The 21,559-nt window shown below is 43.2% G+C and overlaps 18 non-coding genes across 18 annotated transcripts; 11 read left to right on the top strand and 7 right to left on the bottom strand.

Moving 5' to 3' along the window:
* Positions 1–6,372: 6,372 nt before the first annotated feature.
* LOC143742148 (U4 spliceosomal RNA) lies at positions 6,373–6,513 on the bottom strand. The gene has a single exon (XR_013205364.1). It is a non-coding gene; the product is annotated as a U4 spliceosomal RNA (small nuclear RNA).
* A 5,374-nt stretch (positions 6,514–11,887) lies between these two features.
* Positions 11,888–11,969, top strand: trnas-gcu (transfer RNA serine (anticodon GCU)). The gene has a single exon. It is a non-coding gene; the product is annotated as a tRNA-Ser (tRNA).
* Positions 11,970–12,339: 370 nt separating this feature from the next.
* On the top strand, positions 12,340–12,421 carry trnas-gcu (transfer RNA serine (anticodon GCU)). Its single transcript has one exon. It is a non-coding gene; the product is annotated as a tRNA-Ser (tRNA).
* Positions 12,422–12,558: 137 nt separating this feature from the next.
* Positions 12,559–12,640, top strand: trnas-gcu (transfer RNA serine (anticodon GCU)). The gene has a single exon. It is a non-coding gene; the product is annotated as a tRNA-Ser (tRNA).
* A 444-nt stretch (positions 12,641–13,084) lies between these two features.
* Positions 13,085–13,225, bottom strand: LOC143741997 (U4 spliceosomal RNA). Its single transcript, XR_013205312.1, has one exon. It is a non-coding gene; the product is annotated as a U4 spliceosomal RNA (small nuclear RNA).
* Positions 13,226–14,686: 1,461 nt separating this feature from the next.
* Positions 14,687–14,827, bottom strand: LOC143741971 (U4 spliceosomal RNA). The gene has a single exon (XR_013205303.1). It is a non-coding gene; the product is annotated as a U4 spliceosomal RNA (small nuclear RNA).
* A 967-nt stretch (positions 14,828–15,794) lies between these two features.
* trnas-gcu (transfer RNA serine (anticodon GCU)) lies at positions 15,795–15,876 on the top strand. Its single transcript has one exon. It is a non-coding gene; the product is annotated as a tRNA-Ser (tRNA).
* Positions 15,877–16,246: 370 nt separating this feature from the next.
* trnas-gcu (transfer RNA serine (anticodon GCU)) lies at positions 16,247–16,328 on the top strand. Its single transcript has one exon. It is a non-coding gene; the product is annotated as a tRNA-Ser (tRNA).
* A 137-nt stretch (positions 16,329–16,465) lies between these two features.
* On the top strand, positions 16,466–16,547 carry trnas-gcu (transfer RNA serine (anticodon GCU)). The gene has a single exon. It is a non-coding gene; the product is annotated as a tRNA-Ser (tRNA).
* A 444-nt stretch (positions 16,548–16,991) lies between these two features.
* LOC143741798 (U4 spliceosomal RNA) lies at positions 16,992–17,132 on the bottom strand. The gene has a single exon (XR_013205236.1). It is a non-coding gene; the product is annotated as a U4 spliceosomal RNA (small nuclear RNA).
* Positions 17,133–17,692: 560 nt separating this feature from the next.
* Positions 17,693–17,774, top strand: trnas-gcu (transfer RNA serine (anticodon GCU)). The gene has a single exon. It is a non-coding gene; the product is annotated as a tRNA-Ser (tRNA).
* A 137-nt stretch (positions 17,775–17,911) lies between these two features.
* Positions 17,912–17,993, top strand: trnas-gcu (transfer RNA serine (anticodon GCU)). The gene has a single exon. It is a non-coding gene; the product is annotated as a tRNA-Ser (tRNA).
* Positions 17,994–18,437: 444 nt separating this feature from the next.
* LOC143741795 (U4 spliceosomal RNA) lies at positions 18,438–18,578 on the bottom strand. Its single transcript, XR_013205234.1, has one exon. It is a non-coding gene; the product is annotated as a U4 spliceosomal RNA (small nuclear RNA).
* A 334-nt stretch (positions 18,579–18,912) lies between these two features.
* trnas-gcu (transfer RNA serine (anticodon GCU)) lies at positions 18,913–18,994 on the top strand. The gene has a single exon. It is a non-coding gene; the product is annotated as a tRNA-Ser (tRNA).
* A 670-nt stretch (positions 18,995–19,664) lies between these two features.
* On the bottom strand, positions 19,665–19,805 carry LOC143741789 (U4 spliceosomal RNA). The gene has a single exon (XR_013205233.1). It is a non-coding gene; the product is annotated as a U4 spliceosomal RNA (small nuclear RNA).
* A 560-nt stretch (positions 19,806–20,365) lies between these two features.
* trnas-gcu (transfer RNA serine (anticodon GCU)) lies at positions 20,366–20,447 on the top strand. Its single transcript has one exon. It is a non-coding gene; the product is annotated as a tRNA-Ser (tRNA).
* Positions 20,448–20,584: 137 nt separating this feature from the next.
* On the top strand, positions 20,585–20,666 carry trnas-gcu (transfer RNA serine (anticodon GCU)). The gene has a single exon. It is a non-coding gene; the product is annotated as a tRNA-Ser (tRNA).
* A 444-nt stretch (positions 20,667–21,110) lies between these two features.
* On the bottom strand, positions 21,111–21,251 carry LOC143741779 (U4 spliceosomal RNA). Its single transcript, XR_013205231.1, has one exon. It is a non-coding gene; the product is annotated as a U4 spliceosomal RNA (small nuclear RNA).
* Positions 21,252–21,559: the final 308 nt, after the last annotated feature.

The following is a 21,559-nucleotide window of genomic DNA, read 5'->3' as shown; positions in this document are numbered from 1 at the left end:
ATCATGAGATCAGGCCACCCTCTGAATCTGGTTTTCAGCTTCGTCTCACCCACATCAGTGCAGCAGCCACAGTCCACGTACAAAACAGCAGGTGGATCCACACTAGCCTGCTGGTACCTTTTCACCAGACCATCGACCATCATGTCCAGTCCTGCTCCTTCCTGTGCTGTCAGCACACTCATGAGCACCTGACCAAACTCATTGCCAACAGAGGTAAGCCAGAGTCCCGTTCCCCTTGCCGTCCCAGCCAGCTTCTTAGTGATCTGCAGTAGATGACAGGAAGCATGCAATGCAATGAAACATCACACCATGTAGAATATGATACTCATGCTCTGAAAATGATATAACAGTAAACACCATAAATTAACAAAAATCCCCTGCTAACCTTTTTAGTGGAATCCATCTTCAAGACTGAACCATACGTAGATGTTATCCTTGCATGGATATCATCCAGCCTTGTCAGGATGTCTTGGCTGTACACGGTGAGCAGCCACTTGCAGCCTGGGACCACTGTAGGCTCTGGGGGTTCCTGGAATTGTATTTGCAACACCCCGGGTCGTTTGAGGAAGTCCACACATTGGGTGGTGTACCGGGCCATACGCTGGAGCCACTCCTCACTGTGGTTCTCACGCAGCTGTTTGATGACCCGCGTGGGATTGCTGCCTAGGCCACGCTCACGCAGGAGCTGAATGACTCTCATATCACAGATATACCTTAGGAAAAGCAAAATCCACACATTCATATATTTTACATAATTGATTTGTAAAGTATTTGCAAACATATGTGATGATGGGCTATCAACTGGATGTGGAATTAAAGTGTACTTACTTCCGCGTGAGGATGACCCGAAATTCAGAGTGATGGCCCAGATCCAGCTGTTGCAGGACAGTCTGACTCCAGGACACATGCGAGGCTTTACACTTGGTACAGATGAGGGTTTCTGTGACCATGTTGTACATCCTATCGTTGTCCAGAACCTGCCGTGCCCTTTTGTGCAGACCGCCTCCAGTCAGCTGATGCTGCCCGCAGGCAGAATTGGGACAGAGAGCCTTGATCTTCCACAGCTTGTACGGCATCCACAGCAACAGAGCATGACAAAAAAATCTGTCTGGAGCTGGAGCCTGGTTGTAAATAAGTGCTGGCTGTGGTGGGTAATACCAGAGCTGTAGGTTGTCTCGAAGCTCTGGTTTTCCCTTGGGCCCCATTTTAAAAAGCCTGCTGGCAATCCACCTGTGATCCTCTGGTGGCAAAGTGTCCGACCACAAACGAAGCAGTCGAACTGCAGATGCATCTTGCAGTAATGCCCCCGAAGGAGTAGTCTGTGAAGGAAAAAGACAAAACATTTAGTCTAGCAGGTCATTTATTTAATTACCGCTTTATCTATCCAAGACTACCCTCATATAAAATAGAAAATATTGGATGTCAAATACGTACTTAAGGTTATAGAATAAAATGTATACATTTGTTCCAATAGTTTTCAGAATTGTGTCAGCTGCTAGCACTAATTTGTGTGACTCTACTGAGTTGTGACAGTTAATATGCAAATTCAATTATTTTAGACCAATAAAATTTGAAATTACTTACCGAGACAACATGCAATGAAATATAATATATGTTGCATATATAACAAGAGAAAGAAACAGTCATAACTGTCCAATAATTTTAACTAATCCTAGATGGAATTATACAATACTGTTTAAAGGTCTATGTTCAGTAAGATTATTTTTGTTTTTGAAATATGATTAAAATACAGTCAAAAACAGTAATAGTGGGAAATAATATTGGAATTTAGGATCGCCGCTTATTTGAATCTGTTTTCAAAAGTATTTACAGTTTTTTTCAATCGCTAACAAGCGCTTACCCATACTTCAGATACTTTTTCCTAAACTCTTAACACAGACTCACACCAACAAAACACAATTGGCCAAATGGATAATTTTCTTCTCAAGAACACATTTTGTTACAGATTTTTATGACTGTTTACACACTAAAATAAAAATTTCCACACAATTTGCAAAATTCTACTCCAATGAGCAAAACCCCTCCACAGATTTGCACAACATTACACACAATGTCTGCTTTACCCTTTTAGCAAAACATTACACACAGTGATTTGTAAAACTCTACACACATTTTCACACCTTAGACACAGATAAGGATTGTGAGGTTACTTCCTTGTCATTACAAAGCCCCGGATTGCCATTGACCACACTAATGAATGAATTGGATATGCACATCCATCAGGCATGGAAGCACACATGTGCTAATTTGAAAACGCATCACTCAGGAGTGCTATAAAAGGCAGCAGGTGAGTTCACCTGTCTTCAACAAAAATGGAAGGAGCTAGAAGAAGAAGAAGAGTGAGAATAAGAGGAGGAGCTCAAAGAGGAGATGAAGGAGGTAGAGGAAGAGGAGAAGGAGGTAGAGGAAGAGATGAAGGAGGTAGATGAAGAGGAGAAGGAGGTAGAGGAAGAGAAGGAGGTAGAGGAAGAGGAGAAGGAGGTAGAGGAAGAGATGAAGGAGGTAGAGGAAGAGGAGAAGGAGGTAGAGGAAGAGGAGAAGGAGGTAGAGGAAGAGGTGAAGGAGGTAGATGAAGAGGAGAAGGAGGTAGAGGTTTTCAAAATTGCGTGTAAACAATTGAAAAAAACTGTAAATATATACTAACTCTTCATTTCAAAATAGAACACATCTTTCTCTGAACACACTAACTTTACCAAAACTCTGGAAATCTGACTCAGAATGAAATTATTATGTCAAAGAATAACACTTGTTTTCACTTCACAAGGTACATGCAGTCAATCAAAGTACACCAGGTTTCAAAATACTGGCTATTGTATTACAAAAACTTCATAGACTTTTGTGTTTCAGTTTTACAGGTATTTGCATACAAAACATGCAATCCACCATTTTTACACTAAATTTATTGGTTGGGAACTGTATGTCCACATGTACAGTATTCCAGTAAAAAGCAAATCAGTTTTTTTTCCCTTTACTGTTTACCAGCCTCTCTTAGTGAAAGACCGTGGTTGATTACATGGTCAATGATAGTGGCACAAATTTCATCACTGACTACTGTTCTTGCAGCCCTTGAAAGTCCTTATGCCTGCTCTTCTCCTTGGTCCTGCTCCTCTCACTGCACCTCTCATCTCTCACTGCACCTCTCACTGCACCTCTCACTGCACATCTCACTGCACATCTCACTGCACATCTCACTGCACCTCTCACTGCACATCTCACTGCACCTCTCACTGCACCTCTCAATGCATATCTCACTGCACATCTCACTGCACATCTCACTGCACATCTCACTGCACATCTCACTGCACATCTCACTGCACATCTCACTGCACCTCTCACTGCACATCTCACTGCAAATCTCACTGCATCTCTCACTGCATCTGTCACTGCACCTCTCACTGCACATCTCACTGCACCTCTCACTGCACATCTCACTGCACCTCTCACTGCACATCTCACTGCATCTCTCACTGCACCTCTCACTGCACCTCTCACTGCACATCTCACTGCAAATCTCACTGCACATCTCACTGCATCTCTCACTGCATCTGTCAATGCACATCTCACTGCACATCTCACTGCATCTCTCACTGCACCTCTCACTGGGCCTGCTCTTCTCCCTGGGCCCCTTGCTCTTACTTTTCCTCGTCCAGACATTACAGTGTTTGTCTTTTTCTGTTTCCAAAAACATCACTCCTCAAAGTCCTCCTTTTAATGTATAAGTGTCAATGTAACAGAAAAAAATAACCCCTGCCACTGAGTCTAAGCCAGACTGGAATCAGCTATGGTTGGCCCAATTTACCCAACATAAATCAGGTGTGTGTCAATTATTCAATTGTTTGTTTATTATCAGCTGAGATATATTGTTTTTGAACTGATATCATTGAAGAAGCCGAGGTTTTTATACTGTATCTAAGGTTTGGAATATTGTTTTTGCTATTGTGGGGTGGTGTGTGTTAACATTTGTAAATACTACAAAAACAATCCATAATTTTGTTGGGAGGTATAGCTTGTCTGTTAAGAAAATGTAAGCATTGTGGAAATGTGTTCACTGACTGCATATTGTGTGAAAACTGTATAGTATTGCTCTTAATTCATTATGATAAGATTTCCTGCATACAAAATATATTTCTAAAAAGTGCACAGATGTGGAATGTGTCTTAGAATGCAATGTGGATTATGCCAGTACTTACAGAGACAGTGGTGCTTGGTGTAGGGGCACTGGACACTGCTGCGCTGGGTTGGTCAACAGCCTGAGATGGTCTCCTAGCCACACTCAGATTTGGCTTTGCAGCAGCAATGTGGGACCCACCAAATCTTGGCTTGGTAAACTAAAAAAGGGCAAAACAATTTCAATGAAAAGACAAATTGAATTGTAACAGCACATTGGCCAAAAATATAATAAAATGTAAAATGAGAAAATATCTATTGATCCTATCATTCATTATATAACTAAAGGACCTGCTTTCTTTCTTTAACTTATTTTTTTGTCTGTGTATTACCACACTTACCAAAAATACAAGTTACATCTTTACATTGTTACCTTTTGAGTGAGAAAACCACATATGCACTTTGGGACCGCTCCGAGCAAGGTTGTCTGGCCGCGAGACTGCATCGGACATCTTTCAATCTGTAAACATTATCACACATATAATATAGAATACATGCATTTCTAACTTATCAGTATGAATGCCACATTAATTTATTGTAGTGTTTCATTTATTTTTATTCATGTTCTTTGAAGGGGAGATACAAACTGTAAAATTAGAGATAAAGAGTGAGTAAAGTTTGTATTCTCCTTTAAAAGAACAAGAGAGGAACATTTCACACCTTCAAAAAAACATCCATTCACTCAACATCCCCACCCCCACTGCCTCAAATCTCTGAATCTCCCAGTGCAAAAAAAAGGGGTTTTTTTTACATAAATAAACATAAATCTCAAATACCTGCAACATTATCTACATACATATCTATAAATAATGATGACATAGAATTAAATGATTAGGATTACAATTATTACATCATGCAAAGGTGACAAAAGCACATTCACCCTTTGGTACACGTCATGCCAGTTTTTCTGTCAAGGAGCTGGCCTGTTACCCTCATTTGATGGCCAAACTCCTGTGCTGGCAAACTTTTTTAGCCTTGCAATCCAGTCAGTATCTGACATGGCTTTATGGGATTTTTTGCCAGACATTTTTTTGTTGGGGGGCTAACGGTTAGGTTATATCGTTTTGAACAAAACTACTGTAATACAAATTATTTCTTTAAAAAAAGCACACACGATATTTACAATTATAATATATACAATTATATACAAATATAAAATTACATTGTCCGAAAATACAGTTAAAGTTACCGAAAAATAAGTTTCGCAGTCCTCCGTTAAAATTATGCTGCCTGACCTCCGTGACAGTGATGCTCGACGTCTGAACTTTTTGACCTCTGACACGCCCCTCAGGATATGTCATTACTTCGTACACCTTCGGCTCAGTTCGGCAACTTGATTGACACTTGGCTAGCTTCCTGACTCCTCCTCCTAGCGGTGCTAAGCGTAAACGTGCCATCGACATTTCCTTGTACTCTGATTGGTCAAATGTCGAAAATGATAAGGAAAAAGTCAAGAATGGCGCTCTCTGATTGGCTGCAAATGTTATAATGTCGAGGATGGCGCTCTCTAATTGGCTGCAAATGTTATAGCGCGTCGACGTGATTGGCTGTGGCGTTCAACATTGTTCAACATTATCCCCATTTTGACAGACTATCCTTCGGCAGCTGGCGGACTGCTAATCCATTGTGATCTGCAAGCGTGGGTTCAAATCCTATCCTCGTCGGTTGTTGTCTTTAGTGTTTCGAGAGAGCCAAGTGCGCATGGAAAAGCCATTCAAATAATATTGCTGCCGACTTTAACGACATCATCATTAAAATAGCTGCAGAAACACAGCACAGCCCAGCTTCGGGCAGATGTGCAGGTGAGTGACGAGGTGGCCAAGTGGTGAGGTGGCCGAGTGGTTAAGGCGATGGACTGCTAATCCATTTTGCTCTGTGCGCATGGGTGCGCATTGGTTTTTAGTTTCACAGGGAGCCTAGAGGACATGTCAACCGCAGGGGTGCAGCTCATGGCAAGCTTTTAATTATAGCTGTATATAAAGCTCATGTTCATTTCTGAAAACGTTGTTGAGATCCGGATCAATACAATAAGCCCCCTGGTTAATGGATATAATCATTTTAAATAAAAAAACACGTTCAAGGGAGGTCCAAATCCTGGCTAAACCAGGCTCCTTCAAGCTTATGCTTTCGAGACCACGGTAAAAAAAGCAAAAGTACAATTCCCTTTTACAACTAGTCATGAAGCCTCTTAAGAGACTGGCAAAATTTGTCAAGGCTGACTGTATTTCAAGTCATCCCAGCGGGGTATTGGGTAAAGTTTTCAACCAGCAAAGATCACGTCTCAGATGAGCCTCATAGACTATGATATGGCCTCTGCGAAAGAATGCCAGACATGGTAGCGACGTCTCCTGTGCTTTTATCTGGACATGGAACGACAGGGTGGTATTACGTTTTAAACTGCCATGTAATCAGCCTTTTGGAACGGCCGGCTGCATGGTGTGTCTATGAAACAGGTGAGTGAAAAGCACATACCCAGATAGCAATGAGTCGGCGGACCACCGTCGGTTCTCCGGCGGCAGTAGAAGCGTCAGAATGGCGACATCGCAAACACGTTGGACGGCGCACCGCCGGCGGCAGCCGCTTTTTAAAAGCGGCAGCCGCCTTCATACCGCCTTCGTTAAGCGGCCGGCCCGCGGGCCAACCGCCGTTCCGCCGCCTTTATATTGAAGGCCGTCCTTCCGCGGCCCGCCGGAGGCAAACGCTATTTTCGAGCGCTCTGCCGCCGCTTATTCTGGCTATATATATTTTTTTTATTTATAGCATGCAGTTTAGCAAGAATAATGATTGCTCAAACCAGACAAATTTACAATTGGCATTTTTATTCCACATTTCAAAGTACATTAACTGTCATTTAAACAAGATATTTCAGATCACTGAAACATAACAGAAAAATAAATAAATCAATATACTAACATGCAGGTTTCCAATTCAATTTTGGTTAAACAGCCTTACAAGCAAATTACAACACTTACAATAAGTGTTCATATAAAAAGGACAGCTCTAGGGTAAAAAATTACCAGTAAACATTATGACAAGTAAAGAGGATATTTGATACCAAATAATGTGCAAGATACCAAATAAATAAAAGTATAACTACATTTACAAGCCATTTCTAACAATATGATAAGTGGTAGTAATTTATAGTAAAGCTCTGGAGTAGAATAGGCCATTATAACGGCAATGCTGACCTGTGGCACAAGGATTTACAAGCTTTATTTGAAAAAGAAAAAAAGAAAGTAATTTCCACAGTGAGTGAGTGTAGTCTGACACTTCTGACTTCTTTAGGGGTCTTGATTCTACTGACTGCAAGATAAAGAAAGGATTCCAGTTGTCAGTGATTCTGGGGTGTCAGTAGTCAGTCTAGTTTTAAGTGGTCGGCTGTGGGTCCCTCTCAGCTGTGCGGCGCCTTTTTCTGCCTTCACGGTCAGATGCTCCTTTCAGGTAACGCGTAACGTTAACCTGGACCGCCTCATCAGTGCATCCTGGGTTGCCGGGTCCTTCCGGATGGCTAATATAGAAAATACAGATCTGTCATTTAATTTGAATTGCATGAGGACAATAGGACATACACATCTACTTAAATCTAAAAAAAATATCCAACTTACTTTGAACAATGGTCTTCAGGAACATGTCTCTAAAACATGCTTTATCCCCTACACCAAGCTGAAAATCCAAAAAAGTGTTACAAATTACATTTCTCTGAAGCTTCTCATAAATAAATAAAAAATGTGAAAGGCTAAGGATTCAGACTGTAATATATGCAGTATACAATCTTAAATTTTACTTTATATCTAGGTCTACTACATGTACAGGTAGCCCCAGTGGGAATTAAACCGACAACCACAGGTGCTGTTTGCAAGTTGTGCCTAATTGCTCAGTGCAAGCAAACGTCTTCAACATTGTTTGAACTTGTTTCACCTGCTCTTGAAGTAAGATTTTACAATTCGTATTTTTATATGTAATATTGTAGTGTTTATTATAAATGATTTATCTGGGCACTTCATTATTCTTTTAAAATTCATGTAGCCTTATAATCTTTAATCAAATACGTTACCCTTCCCTCCCCCCTCGAAACGACTTCTCTTCTCTTCCGGTCATGTGCTATGGTGCGAGGGCGTGGCAACTCCCCTCAAACCGTGCTATGAGCAGAGATGGAGAAGAGGAGCGCTAGAGTAAAACCCTGCCCTCCGTTCAATATACTGTTTCACTTTTAAATACGTAACAACACTGGAGAAAAGTCGTTTGTAACTTCCGGTTCATGCCGACATCAAATAGAAGCAATAGTTTCCAAGACAAAAAAACTTCACAAATAACATCACTTACTTGTACTCAAACTCTTGGCTCTGTGAAGTGGAGTCTGGATTACTGGGGAGAAACCTGGTTGCGAGAAAGAGGAAACAGAAATTTGAAAATCTAACAAATGGTATAGTTTAGTGGCAGGATCACAAATCCAGCATCACAGCAATAGATTTTACATACCAGTTCAGCATTTTTCTGGTTTTCTGGAATCGATGCATCTTTCTAGAGTTTTTTTTTTCTTGAGACTTCCAAGATTCTAAAGTAGGGAATAATGAATGAAAGAGTCAGTTATCCACAATAAACAGAAAATAAATTACACAGATGAAATACAGGAAAATCAAATACACAAGTCAGACCCATTTACCTGCTCCCTTCATGAACTTAAAATGATGTTTCTCCCAGGTGCTGTGTGGAGGTGTGCAGAGGATGGCTAAATTGTTGCCTTCGTCTTTTTGCTGAGGTTAAATGGGGGCCAATGGCACATGCTCTCGCTGAGCCACTCTTGCGGAACCACTGCAAATGGCAGATCCTCCTCGTTGATAAACTGAACAATGTGAACCATCTAAAATAGAAGAACATTTTGCATAAAGTATACTTTTTGATTAATTTCCAGGCAAAATCAATAACATTAAAATGCTCACCCCTTCAAAAAAACGAGTCATTTTCAAAAGTGGATCAACAGAAAACCATGTTCAGACAAACACAATCATATACATATACACACACATATATACATATAAACACATATATACACATTATATATATATATATATATATATATATATATATATATATATATATATATATACACATATATATATATATATATAAACACCAAAAGTTAAACTTTCTAGATGTAAAGCTTTCTTTCTAGATGTAAAGCATTGGCGATTTACTGTAGCTAGGCTAGATACATTTCAACATGTCGAACATGCTTGAATTCAGTGAGTAAAAAAGGCGAAGCAGCATGTGTTAGCTAACACTGTAAGTTAAACTAGACTAGCAGCATGGTTGTCGAATCAAACAAAACATCATTATGTTTAGTTAGAAAACAACACAAGTTATACTGATCAGTCTTTCTTGTCGTAAAGATTTTGCTAACGTTACCATTCCCACGTGGGCGGGAGAATTGTCCTTCAGGATTTGGTTACGTAAGTTAGTTAATTATTCGACTGACCAATACTATCTACCACATACTGTAGTACTCACACTGGCATAAACATAACGTAAATATAGTTAAAAGAAGAAAAGAAAAAACTAACGCCAGGAAGAAACTAAGTAACGTTAGCCTAACTAACGTTAGCTATGTCAGAAACATGACGGAAACTTTGTAAACAAGGCTAACTTACTAGCTTGACTAGTAAGGCAAGAACATATTTGAAAAAGATGAACTAAAAATGTAAAAAATGAACATAATAATGCGTTACACAAAAAGGAAAAATGTACTTACTTTAAAGATCGTAGTCAATGACTAGATAGGATATCCTCTCCAAATACTGAAATCGTGTGACGAGTGGCCACTGTTGTGTTGGTAAATCTGCTTCCGTTTTTTAGGTACTGCCCCTCTCGGCCGGTGGAGGTACTTCTCTGTTTGTGCTTTAATACTTTCTTAAACATTTGTACAGATTGCAAAACTCGCAATTGCAAATTAATCCCTTATACCTGTAAAAGGTCAAATAAATAAAAAAATCGAGCTTGTAAAAAAATGAAAGACATAAACGAAATTTCCTGGGGTGACAGAGAGACAAAATATTTCTAAATATTTCACTTTATCTTTCAGGTCAAAACAGGGATTTTCATGTTTATTATAAATATTACCATGGTTGCAAATTAATAAAAAAAATCTAAAGCATACCCAAGCTTTTGGCCAAGTTGCAGATGTCTTTCACTGTTCACTGATTTCAGGCATTGGTGAAAAGTCTAACTTCATCCATTTATTCTGCTAAATTGTTCATACCATGAATAAAATATTTATTTTAAAACCTAATCAGAAAGATATTTATTGCCAAGTAAGTTTTACAAAAGGAATTCTTTTTGGACTATTTGTGCATCTCAATTGTGCATAAATCAAAGAAATGTAAAGAATTGTCACCTTAAGTGACTAAAATAATTCTATATATTTTACATAGGCATATCACTGAATCGCTTCAGAGTTTCAACGTAATTTAAATGTATTTTCCTAAACCTTATCATGGAATCAGACTGAGTCAAATCTGTTATAAACCCTAATGACTTTGGAGCAACAACAACAACAAAATTTGATATAATTCACATAATAATTATAATCGCTTTAAATGTGAAAGTTAAAATGCTGTCAGTTCCACTCATGCCAATGACATGGCTGGTCGATTTCAAAGCGGCTTGCCGCCAGCCGGCCGCGGTTCATTTAGACGGCGGCAACCGCCAGAGAGAATGAAGTCGGCGGCCCGGCGGCTGTTCGCCGGCGGCATCTCGCAAGAAATGGGAGTGACGTATTCGGCGGCAAACGTTTCATCTCCGCCAGCGGGGCGCACCTATAGCCGACAGTTTGGGGCCGGCGGCAAAAAGAAGCCGTGCCGATATTTTTTGCTATCTGGGTAGAGGTTTATTAATTGTTCTCTCTTAGCTCAAAGAACAAAATGTGCGGTATTTTTTATGGGATATACTTATGAGTATCCTGGTAACAAAGGGGCAGAGTTATAAGCCTCAATCTCCAAGAACATGTTTGAGTTTTGGATCGATTCGATGAGCCCCCTACCAGTTTGGGTAGGATAATGAAGATTGCAAGGACACTGCAAACATATTCTGAGAGAGGTCCAATGTAAGCTATGCTGCCATTTTCTTGACCCAGGCGTTCTCTCTAGGTTCTTACCAACAAAGCAGAAGCAGCACACAAAAGAAACATAAGCACATCTCCCTCTATCAACACAGTTGTGAGTTTCCCAACCTTCCTCCTAAAGACGTGCAGGTGAGTGACAAGGTGGCCGAATGGTTAAGGCGATGGACTGCTAATCCACTCTTTATGCGTGTGTTCGAATCCCATCGTCTTCGTTTGTTGTCTTTAGTGTTTCGAGAGAGCCATGTCGCATGGAAAAGCCGTTCAAAGTACATTGCTGCCGACTTTAACGACATCACCATTAAAATAGCTGCAGAAACACACCACAGCCCAGCTTCGGGCAGTCGTGCTGGCGAGTGACGAGGTGGCCGACTGGTTAAAGCGATGGACTGCTAATCCATTGTGCTCTTTATGTGTGGGTTCGAATCCCATCCTCGTCGTTTGATGTCTCTAGTGTTTCGAGAGAGCCAAGTGCGCATGGAAAAGCCGTTCAAATGACATTGCTGCCGACTTTAACGACATCATCCTTAAAATAGCTGCAGAAACACACCACACCCCAGCTTCGGGCAGATGTGCAGGCGTAGTGACGAGGTGGCCGAGTGGTTAAGGCGATGGACTGCTAATACATTGTGCTCTGCACGCGTGGGTTCGAATCCCATCCTCGTCGTTTGATGTCTTTAGTGTTTCGAGAGAGCCAAGTGCGCATGGAAAAGCCGTTCAAATGACATTGCTGCCGACTTTAACGACTTCATCCTTAAAATAGCTGCAGAAACACACCACAGCCCAGCTTCGGCCAGATGAGCAGGTGAGTGACGAGGTGGCCGAGTGGTTAACGCGATGGACTGCTAATCCATTCTGCTCTGCACGCGTTTGTTCGAATCCCATCCATGTCGTTTGATGTCTCTAGTGTTTCGAGAGAGCCAAGTGCGCATGGAAAAGCCGTTCAAATGACATTGCTGCCGACTTTAACGACATCATCCTTAAAATAGCTGCAGAAACACAGCACAGCCCAGCTTCGGGCAGATGAGCAGGTGAGTGACGAGGTGGCCGAGTGGTTAAGGCGATGGACTGCTAATCCATTGTGCTCTGCACGCGTGGGTTCGAATCCCATCCTCGTCGTTTGATGTCTTTAGTGTTTCGAGAGAGCCAAGTGCGCATGGAAAAGCCGTTCAAAGGACATTGCTGCCGACTTTAACGACATCATCATTAAAATAGCTGCAGAAACACACCAGCTTCGGGAAGTTGTGCAGGCGAGTGACGAGGTGGCCGAGTGGTTAAGGCGATGGACTGCTAATCCATTGTGCTCTGTACGCGTGGGTTCGAATCCCATCCTCGTCGTTTGATGTCTTTAGTGTTCAAGAAAGCCAAGTGTGCCTGGCAAAGCTTTTTGCTTCCAACTACAACGTCATCATACTAAAGATAGATGCAGAAAAACTCTACGTGCAGGCGAGTTGCTGCGTGGTTAAGGCGATGGACTGCTAATCCTTTGTGCTCTGTGCGCATGGGTTTGAGTCCCATCTTTGGTGTCTAGTTTCACAGGGAGCCTAGAGGACAGGTCAACCGCAGGGGTGCAGCTCATGGCAATCTTTTAATTATAGCAGTATTTCAGTTATAATAGCCCCCTGGTTAATGGATATAATCATTTAAAATACAAACACACGTTCAAGGGAGGTCCAAATCCTGGCTAAACCAGCCACCTTCAAGCTTATGCTTTAACACCACAGCGAAGACAGAATGTAAAAAAAGCAAAAGTAAAATTCCCTTTTACAACAAGTCATGAAGCCTCTCAAGAGACTGTGAAAAATTGCCAAGGCTGACTGTATTTCAAGTCATCCCAGCGGGGTATTGGGTAAAGTTTTCAACCAGCAAAGATCACGTCTCGGATGAGCCTCATAGACTATGATATTGCCTCTGCGAAGGAATGCCAGACAAGGTAGCGACGTCTCCTGTGCTTTTATCTGGACATGGAACGACAGGGTGGTATCACGTTTTAAACTGCCATGTAATCAGCCTTCTGGAACGGCCGGCTGCATGGTGTGTCTATGAAACAGGTGAGTGAAATGCACATAGAGGTTTATTAATTGTTCTCTCTTAGCTCAAAGAACAAAATGTGCGGTACTTTTGATGGGAGATACTTATGGCTATCCTGGTTACAAAGGGCCAGAGTTATAACCCTCAATCTCCAAGAACATGTTTGAGTTTGGGATCGATTCGATGAGCCCCCTACCAGTTTGGGTAGGATAATGAAGAGTGCAAGGACACTGCAAACATATTCTGAGAGAGGTCCAATGTAAGCTATGCTGCCATTTTCTTGACCCAGGCGTTCTCTCTAGGTTCTTACCAACAAAGCAGAAGCAGCACACAAAAGAAACATATGCACATCTCCCTCTATCAACACAGTTGTGAGTTTCCCAACCTTCCTCCTAAAGACGTGTAGGTGAGTGACGAGGTGGCCGAATGGTTAAGGTGATGGACTGCTGATTCATTGTGCTCTTCATGCGTTTGTTCGAATCCCATCATAGGCGTTTGTTGTCTTTAGTGTTTCGAGAGAGCCAAGTGCGCATGGAAAAGCCGTTCAAAGTACGTTGCTGCCGACTTTAACGACATCATCATTAAAATAGCTGCAGAAACACACCACAGCCCAGCTTCGGGCAGATGAGCAGGTGAGTGACGAGGTGGCCGAGTCGTTAAGGCGATGCACTGCTAATCCATTGTGTTCTGCACTCGTGGGTTTGAATCCCATCCTCGTCGTTTGTTGTCTTTAGTGTTCAAGAAAGCCAAGTGTGCCTGGCAAAGCTTTTTGCTTTTTGCTTCCAACTATAACGTCATCATACTAAAGATAGATGCAGAAAAACTCTACGTGCAGGCGAGTTGCTGCGTGGTTAAGGCGATGGACTGCTAATCCATTGTGTTCTGCACTTCGAATCCCATCCTCGTCGTTTGTTGTCTTTAGTGTTCAAGAAAGCCAAGTGTGCCTGGCAAAGCTTTTTGCTTCCAACTATAACGTCATCATACTAAAGATAGATGCAGAAAAACTCTACGTGCAGGCGAGTTGCTGCGTGGTTAAGGCGATGGACTGCTAATCCTTTGTGCTCTGTGCGCATGGGTTTGAGTCCCATCTTTGGTGTTTAGTTTCACTTGGAGCCTAGAGGACAGGTCAACCGCAGGGGTGCAGCTCATGGCAATCTTTTAATTATAGCTGTATTTCAGTTATGATAGCCCCCTGGTTAATGGATATAATCATTTTAAATACAAAAACACGTTCAAGGGAGGTCCAAATCCTGGCTAAACCAGCCACCTTCAAGCTTATGCTTTCAACACCACAGCGAAAACAGAATGTAAAAAAAGCAAAAGTAAAATTCACTTTTACAACAAGTCATGAAGCCTCTCAAGAGACCGTCAAAAATTGCCAAGGCTGACTGTATTTCAAGTCATTCCAGCGGGGTATTGGGTAAAGTTTTCAACCAGCAAAGATCACGTCTCGGATGAGCCTCATAGACCATGATATTGCCTCTGCGAAAGAATGCCAGACAAGGTAGCGACGTCTCCTCTGCTTTTATCCGGACATGGAACGACAGGGTGGTATCACGTTTTAAACTGCCATGTAATCAGCCTTTTGGAACGGCCGGCTGCATGGTGTGTCTATGAAACAGGTGAGTGAAATGCACATAGAGGTTTATTAATTGTTCTCTCTTAGCTCAAAGAACAAAATGTGCGGTATTTTTTATGGGATATACTTATGAGTATCCTGGTAACAAAGGGGCAGAGTTATAAGCCTCAATCTCCAAGAACATGTTTGAGTTTTGGATCGATTCGATGAGCCCCCTACCAGTTTGGGTAGGATAATGAAGATTGCAAGGACACTGCAAACATATTCTGAGAGAGGTCCAATGTAAGCTATGCTGCCATTTTCTTGACCCAGGCGTTCTCTCTAGGTTCTTACCAACAAAGCAGAAGCAGCACACAAAAGAAACATAAGCACATCTCCCTCTATCAACACAGTTGTGAGTTTCCCAACCTTCCTCCTAAAGACGTGCAGGTGAGTGACAAGGTGGCCGAATGGTTAAGGCGATGGACTGCTAATCCACTCTTTATGCGTGTGTTCGAATCCCATCGTCTTCGTTTGTTGTCTTTAGTGTTTCGAGAGAGCCATGTCGCATGGAAAAGCCGTTCAAAGTACATTGCTGCCGACTTTAACGACATCACCATTAAAATAGCTGCAGAAACACACCACAGCCCAGCTTCGGGCAGTCGTGCTGGCGAGTGACGAGGTGGCCGACTGGTTAAAGCGATGGACTGCTAATCCATTGTGCTCTTTATGTGTGGGTTCGAATCCCATCCTCGTCGTTTGATGTCTCTAGTGTTTCGAGAGAGCCAAGTGCGCATGGAAAAGCCGTTCAAATGACATTGCTGCCGACTTTAACGACATCATCCTTAAAATAGCTGCAGAAACACACCACACCCCAGCTTCGGGCAGATGTACAGGCGTAGTGACGAGGTGGCCGAGTGGTTAAGGCGATGGACTGCTAATCCATTGTGCTCTGCACGCGTGGGTTCGAATCCCATCCTCGTCATTTGATGTCTTTAGTGTTTCGAGAGAGCCAAGTGCGCATTGAAAAGCCGTTCAAATGACATTGCTGCCGACTTTAACGACTTCATCCTTAAAATAGCTGCAGAAACACACCACAGCCCAGCTTCGGCCAGATGAGCAGGTGAGTGACGAGGTGGCCGAGTGGTTAACGCGATGGACTGCTAATCCATTCAGCTCTGCACGCGTTTGTTCGAATCCCATCCATGTCGTTTGATGTCTCTAGTGTTTCGAGAGAGCCAAGTGCGCATCGAAAAGCCGTTCAAATGACATTGCTGCCGACTTTAACGACATCATCCTTAAAATAGCTGCAGAAACACACCACAGCCCAGCTTCGGGCAGAAGAGCAGGTGAGTGACGAGGTGGCCGAGTGGTTAAGGCGATGGACTGCTAATCCATTGTGCTCTGCACGCGTGGGTTCGAATCCCATCCTCGTCGTTTGTTGTCTTTAGTGTTTCGAGAGAGCCAAGTGCGCATGGAAAAGCCGATCAAAGGACATTGCTGCCGACTTTAACGACATCATCATTAAAATAGCTGCAGAAACACACCAGCTTCGGGGAGTTGTGCAGGCGAGTCACGAGGTGGCCGAGTGGTTAAGGCGATGGACTGCTAATCCATTGTGCTCTGCACGCGTGGGTTCGAATCCCATCCTCGTCGTTTGATGTCTTTAGTGTTCAAGAAAGCCAAGTGTGCCTGGCAAAGCTTTTTGCTTCCAACTACAACGTCATCATACTAAAGATAGATGCAGAAAAACTCTACGTGCAGGCGAGTTGCTGCGTGGTTAAGGCGATGGACTGCTAATCCTTTGTGCTCTGTGCGCATGGGTTTGAGTCCCATCTTTGGTGTTTAGTTTCACAGGGAGCCTAGAGGACAGGTCAACCGCAGGGGTGCAGCTCATGGCAATCTTTTAATTATAGCTGTATTTCAGTTATAATAGCCCCCTGGTTAATGGATATAATCATTTAAAATACAAACACACGTTCAAGGGAGGTCCAAATCCTGGCTAAACCAGCCACCTTCAAGCTTATGCTTTAACACCACAGCGAAGACAGAATGTAAAAAAAGCAAAAGTAAAATTCCCTTTTACAACAAGTCATGAAGCCTCTCAAGAGACTGTCAAAAATTGCCAAGGCTGACTGTATTTCAAGTCATCCCAGCGGGGTATTGGGTAAAGTTTTCAACCAGCAAAGATCACGTCTCGGATGAGCCTCATAGACTATGATATTGCCTCTGCGATAGAATGCCAGACAAGGTAGCGACGTCTCCTGTGCTTTTATCTGGACATGGAACGACAGGGTGGTATCACGTTTTAAACTGCCATGTAATCAGCCTTCTGGAACGGCCGGCTGCATGGTTTGTCTATGAAACAGGTGAGTGAAATGCACATAGAGGTTTATTAATTGTTCTCTCTTAGCTCAAAGAACAAAATGTGCGGTACTTTTGATGGGAGATACTTATGGCTATCCTGGTTACAAAAGCCGTTCAAATGACATTGCTGCCGACTTTAACGACTTCATCCTTAAAATAGCTGCAGAAACACACCACAGCCCAGCTTCGGCCAGATGAGCAGGTGAGTGACGAGGTGGCCGAGTGGTTAACGCGATGGACTGCTAATCCATTCAGCTCTGCACGTGTTTGTTCGAATCCCATCCATGTCGTTTGATGTCTCTAGTGTTTCGAGAGAGCCAAGTGCGCATCGAAAAGCCGTTCAAATGACATTGCTGCCGACTTTAACGACATCATCCTTAAAATAGCTGCAGAAACACACCACAGCCCAGCTTCGGGCAGATGAGCAGGTGAGTGACGAGGTGGCCGAGTGGTTAAGGCGATGGACTGCTAATCCATTGTGCTCTGCACGCGTGGGTTCGAATCCCATCCTCGTCGTTTGTTGTCTTTAGTGTTTCGAGAGAGCCAAGTGCGCATGGAAAAGCCGATCAAAGGACATTGCTGCCGACTTTAACGACATCATCATTAAAATAGCTGCAGAAACACACCAGCTTCGGGAAGTTGTGCAGGCGAGTCACGAGGTGGCCGAGTGGTTAAGGCGATGGACTGCTAATCCATTGTGCTCTGCACGCGTGGGTTCGAATCCCATCCTCGTCGTTTGATGTCTTTAGTGTTCAAGAAAGCCAAGTGTGCCTGGCAAAGCTTTTTGCTTCCAACTACAACGTCATCATACTAAAGATAGATGCAGAAAAACTCTACGTGCAGGCGAGTTGCTGCGTGGTTAAGGCGATGGACTGCTAATCCTTTGTGCTCTGTGCGCATGGGTTTGAGTCCCATCTTTGGTGTTTAGTTTCACAGGGAGCCTAGAGGACAGGTCAACCGCAGGGGTGCAGCTCATGGCAATCTTTTAATTATAGCTGTATTTCAGTTATAATAGCCCCCTGGTTAATGGATATAATCATTTAAAATACAAACACACGTTCAAGGGAGGTCCAAATCCTGGCTAAACCAGCCACCTTCAAGCTTATGCTTTAACACCACAGCGAAGACAGAATGTAAAAAAAGCAAAAGTAAAATTCCCTTTTACAACAAGTCATGAAGCCTCTCAAGAGACTGTCAAAAATTGCCAAGGCTGACTGTATTTCAAGTCATCCCAGCGGGGTATTGGGTAAAGTTTTCAACCAGCAAAGATCACGTCTCGGATGAGCCTCATAGACTATGATATTGCCTCTGCGATAGAATGCCAGACAAGGTAGCGACGTCTCCTGTGCTTTTATCTGGACATGGAACGACAGGGTGGTATCACGTTTTAAACTGCCATGTAATCAGCCTTCTGGAACGGCCGGCTGCATGGTGTGTCTATGAAACAGGTGAGTGAAATGCACATAGAGGTTTATTAATTGTTCTCTCTTAGCTCAAAGAACAAAATGTGCGGTACTTTTGATGGGAGATACTTATGGCTATCCTGGTTACAAACGCCGTTCAAATGACATTGCTGCCGACTTTAACGACTTCATCCTTAAAATAGCTGCAGAAACACACCACAGCCCAGCTTCGGGCAGATGAGCAGGTGAGTGACGAGGTGGCCGAGTGGTTAAGGCGATGGACTGCTAATCCATTGTGCTATGCACGCGTGGGTTCGAATCCCATCCTCGTCGTTTGTTGTCTTTAGTGTTTCGAGAGAGCCAAGTGCGCATGGAAAAGCCGTTCAAAGGACATTGCTGCCGGCTTTAACGACATCATCATTAAAATAGCTGCAGAAACACACCACAGCCCAGCTTCGGGCAGAAGAGCAGGCGAGTCACGAGGTGGCCGAGTGGTTAAGGCGATGGACTGCTAATCTATTGTGCTCTGCACGCGTGGGTTCGAATCCCATCCTCGTCGTTTGATGTCTTTAGTGTTCAAGAAAGCCAAGTGTGCCTGGCAAAGCTTTTTGCTTCCAACTACAACGTCATCATACTAAAGATAGATGCAGAAAAACTCTACGTGCAGGCGAGTTGCTGCGTGGTTAAGGCGATGGACTGCTAATCCTTTGTGCTCTGTGCGCATGGGTTTGAGTCCCATCTTTGGTGTTTAGTTTCACAGGGAGCCTAGAGGACAGGTCAACCGCAGGGGTGCAGCTCATGGCAATCTTTTAATTATAGCTGTATTTCAGTTATAATAGCCCCCTGGTTAATGGATATAATCATTTAAAATACAAACACACGTTCAAGGGAGGTCCAAATCCTGGCTAAACCAGCCACCTTCAAGCTTATGCTTTAACACCACAGCGAAGACAGAATGTAAAAAAAGCAAAAGTAAAATTCCCTTTTACAACAAGTCATGAAGCCTCTCAAGAGACTGTCAAAAATTGCCAAGGCTGACTGTATTTCAAGTCATCCCAGCGGGGTATTGGGTAAAGTTTTCAACCAGCAAAGATCACGTCTCGGATGAGCCTCATAGACTATGATATTGCCTCTGCGATAGAATGCCAGACAAGGTAGCGACGTCTCCTGTGCTTTTATCTGGACATGGAACGACAGGGTGGTATCACGTTTTAAACTGCCATGTAATCAGCCTTCTGGAACGGCCGGCTGCATGGTGTGTCTATGAAACAGGTGAGTGAAATGCACATAGAGGTTTATTAATTGTTCTCTCTTAGCTCAAAGAACAAAATGTGCGGTACTTTTGATGGGAGATACTTATGGCTATCCTGGTTACAAAAGCCGTTCAAATGACATTGCTGCCGACTTTAACGACTTCATCCTTAAAATAGCTGCAGAAACACACCACAGCCCAGCTTCGGCCAGATGAGCAGGTGAGTGACGAGGTGGCCGAGTGGTTAACGCGATGGACTGCTAATCCATTCAGCTCTGCACGTGTTTGTTCGAATCCCATCCATGTCGTTTGATGTCTCTAGTGTTTCGAGAGAGCCAAGTGCGCATCGAAAAGCCGTTCAAATGACATTGCTGCCGACTTTAACGACATCATCCTTAAAATAGCTGCAGAAACACACCACAGCCCAGCTTCGGGCAGATGAGCAGGTGAGTGACGAGGTGGCCGAGTGGTTAAGGCGATGGACTGCTAATCCATTGTGCTCTGCACGCGTGGGTTCGAATCCCATCCTCGTCGTTTGTTGTCTTTAGTGTTTCGAGAGAGCCAAGTGCGCATGGAAAAGCCGATCAAAGGACATTGCTGCCGACTTTAACGACATCATCATTAAAATAGCTGCAGAAACACACCAGCTTCGGGAAGTTGTGCAGGCGAGTCACGAGGTGGCCGAGTGGTTAAGGCGATGGACTGCTAATCCATTGTGCTCTGCACGCGTGGGTTCGAATCCCATCCTCGTCGTTTGATGTCTTTAGTGTTCAAGAAAGCCAAGTGTGCCTGGCAAAGCTTTTTGCTTCCAACTACAACGTCATCATACTAAAGATAGATGCAGAAAAACTCTACGTGCAGGCGAGTTGCTGCGTGGTTAAGGCGATGGACTGCTAATCCTTTGTGCTCTGTGCGCATGGGTTTGAGTCCCATCTTTGGTGTTTAGTTTCACAGGGAGCCTAGAGGACAGGTCAACCGCAGGGGTGCAGCTCATGGCAATCTTTTAATTATAGCTGTATTTCAGTTATAATAGCCCCCTGGTTAATGGATATAATCATTTAAAATACAAACACACGTTCAAGGGAGGTCCAAATCCTGGCTAAACCAGCCACCTTCAAGCTTATGCTTTAACACCACAGCGAAGACAGAATGTAAAAAAAGCAAAAGTAAAATTCCCTTTTACAACAAGTCATGAAGCCTCTCAAGAGACTGTCAAAAATTGCCAAGGCTGACTGTATTTCAAGTCATCCCAGCGGGGTATTGGGTAAAGTTTTCAACCAGCAAAGATCACGTCTCGGATGAGCCTCATAGACTATGATATTGCCTCTGCGATAGAATGCCAGACAAGGTAGCGACGTCTCCTGTGCTTTTATCTGGACATGGAACGACAGGGTGGTATCACGTTTTAAACTGCCATGTAATCAGCCTTCTGGAACGGCCGGCTGCATGGTGTGTCTATGAAACAGGTGAGTGAAATGCACATAGAGGTTTATTAATTGTTCTCTCTTAGCTCAAAGAACAAAATGTGCGGTACTTTTGATGGGAGATACTTATGGCTATCCTGGTTACAAACGCCGTTCAAATGACATTGCTGCCGACTTTAACGACTTCATCCTTAAAATAGCTGCAGAAACACACCACAGCCC

The sequence above is a fragment of the Siphateles boraxobius genome, unplaced genomic scaffold, assembly GCF_051911475.1.
Source record: "Siphateles boraxobius isolate OS27281-9 unplaced genomic scaffold, OSU_SipBor_1 1, whole genome shotgun sequence".
Taxonomy (NCBI): domain Eukaryota; kingdom Metazoa; phylum Chordata; class Actinopteri; order Cypriniformes; family Leuciscidae; genus Siphateles; species Siphateles boraxobius.
The sequence above is the reverse complement of the archived record's forward strand: the minus strand, read 5'-3'. Positions and strand labels throughout refer to the sequence as shown.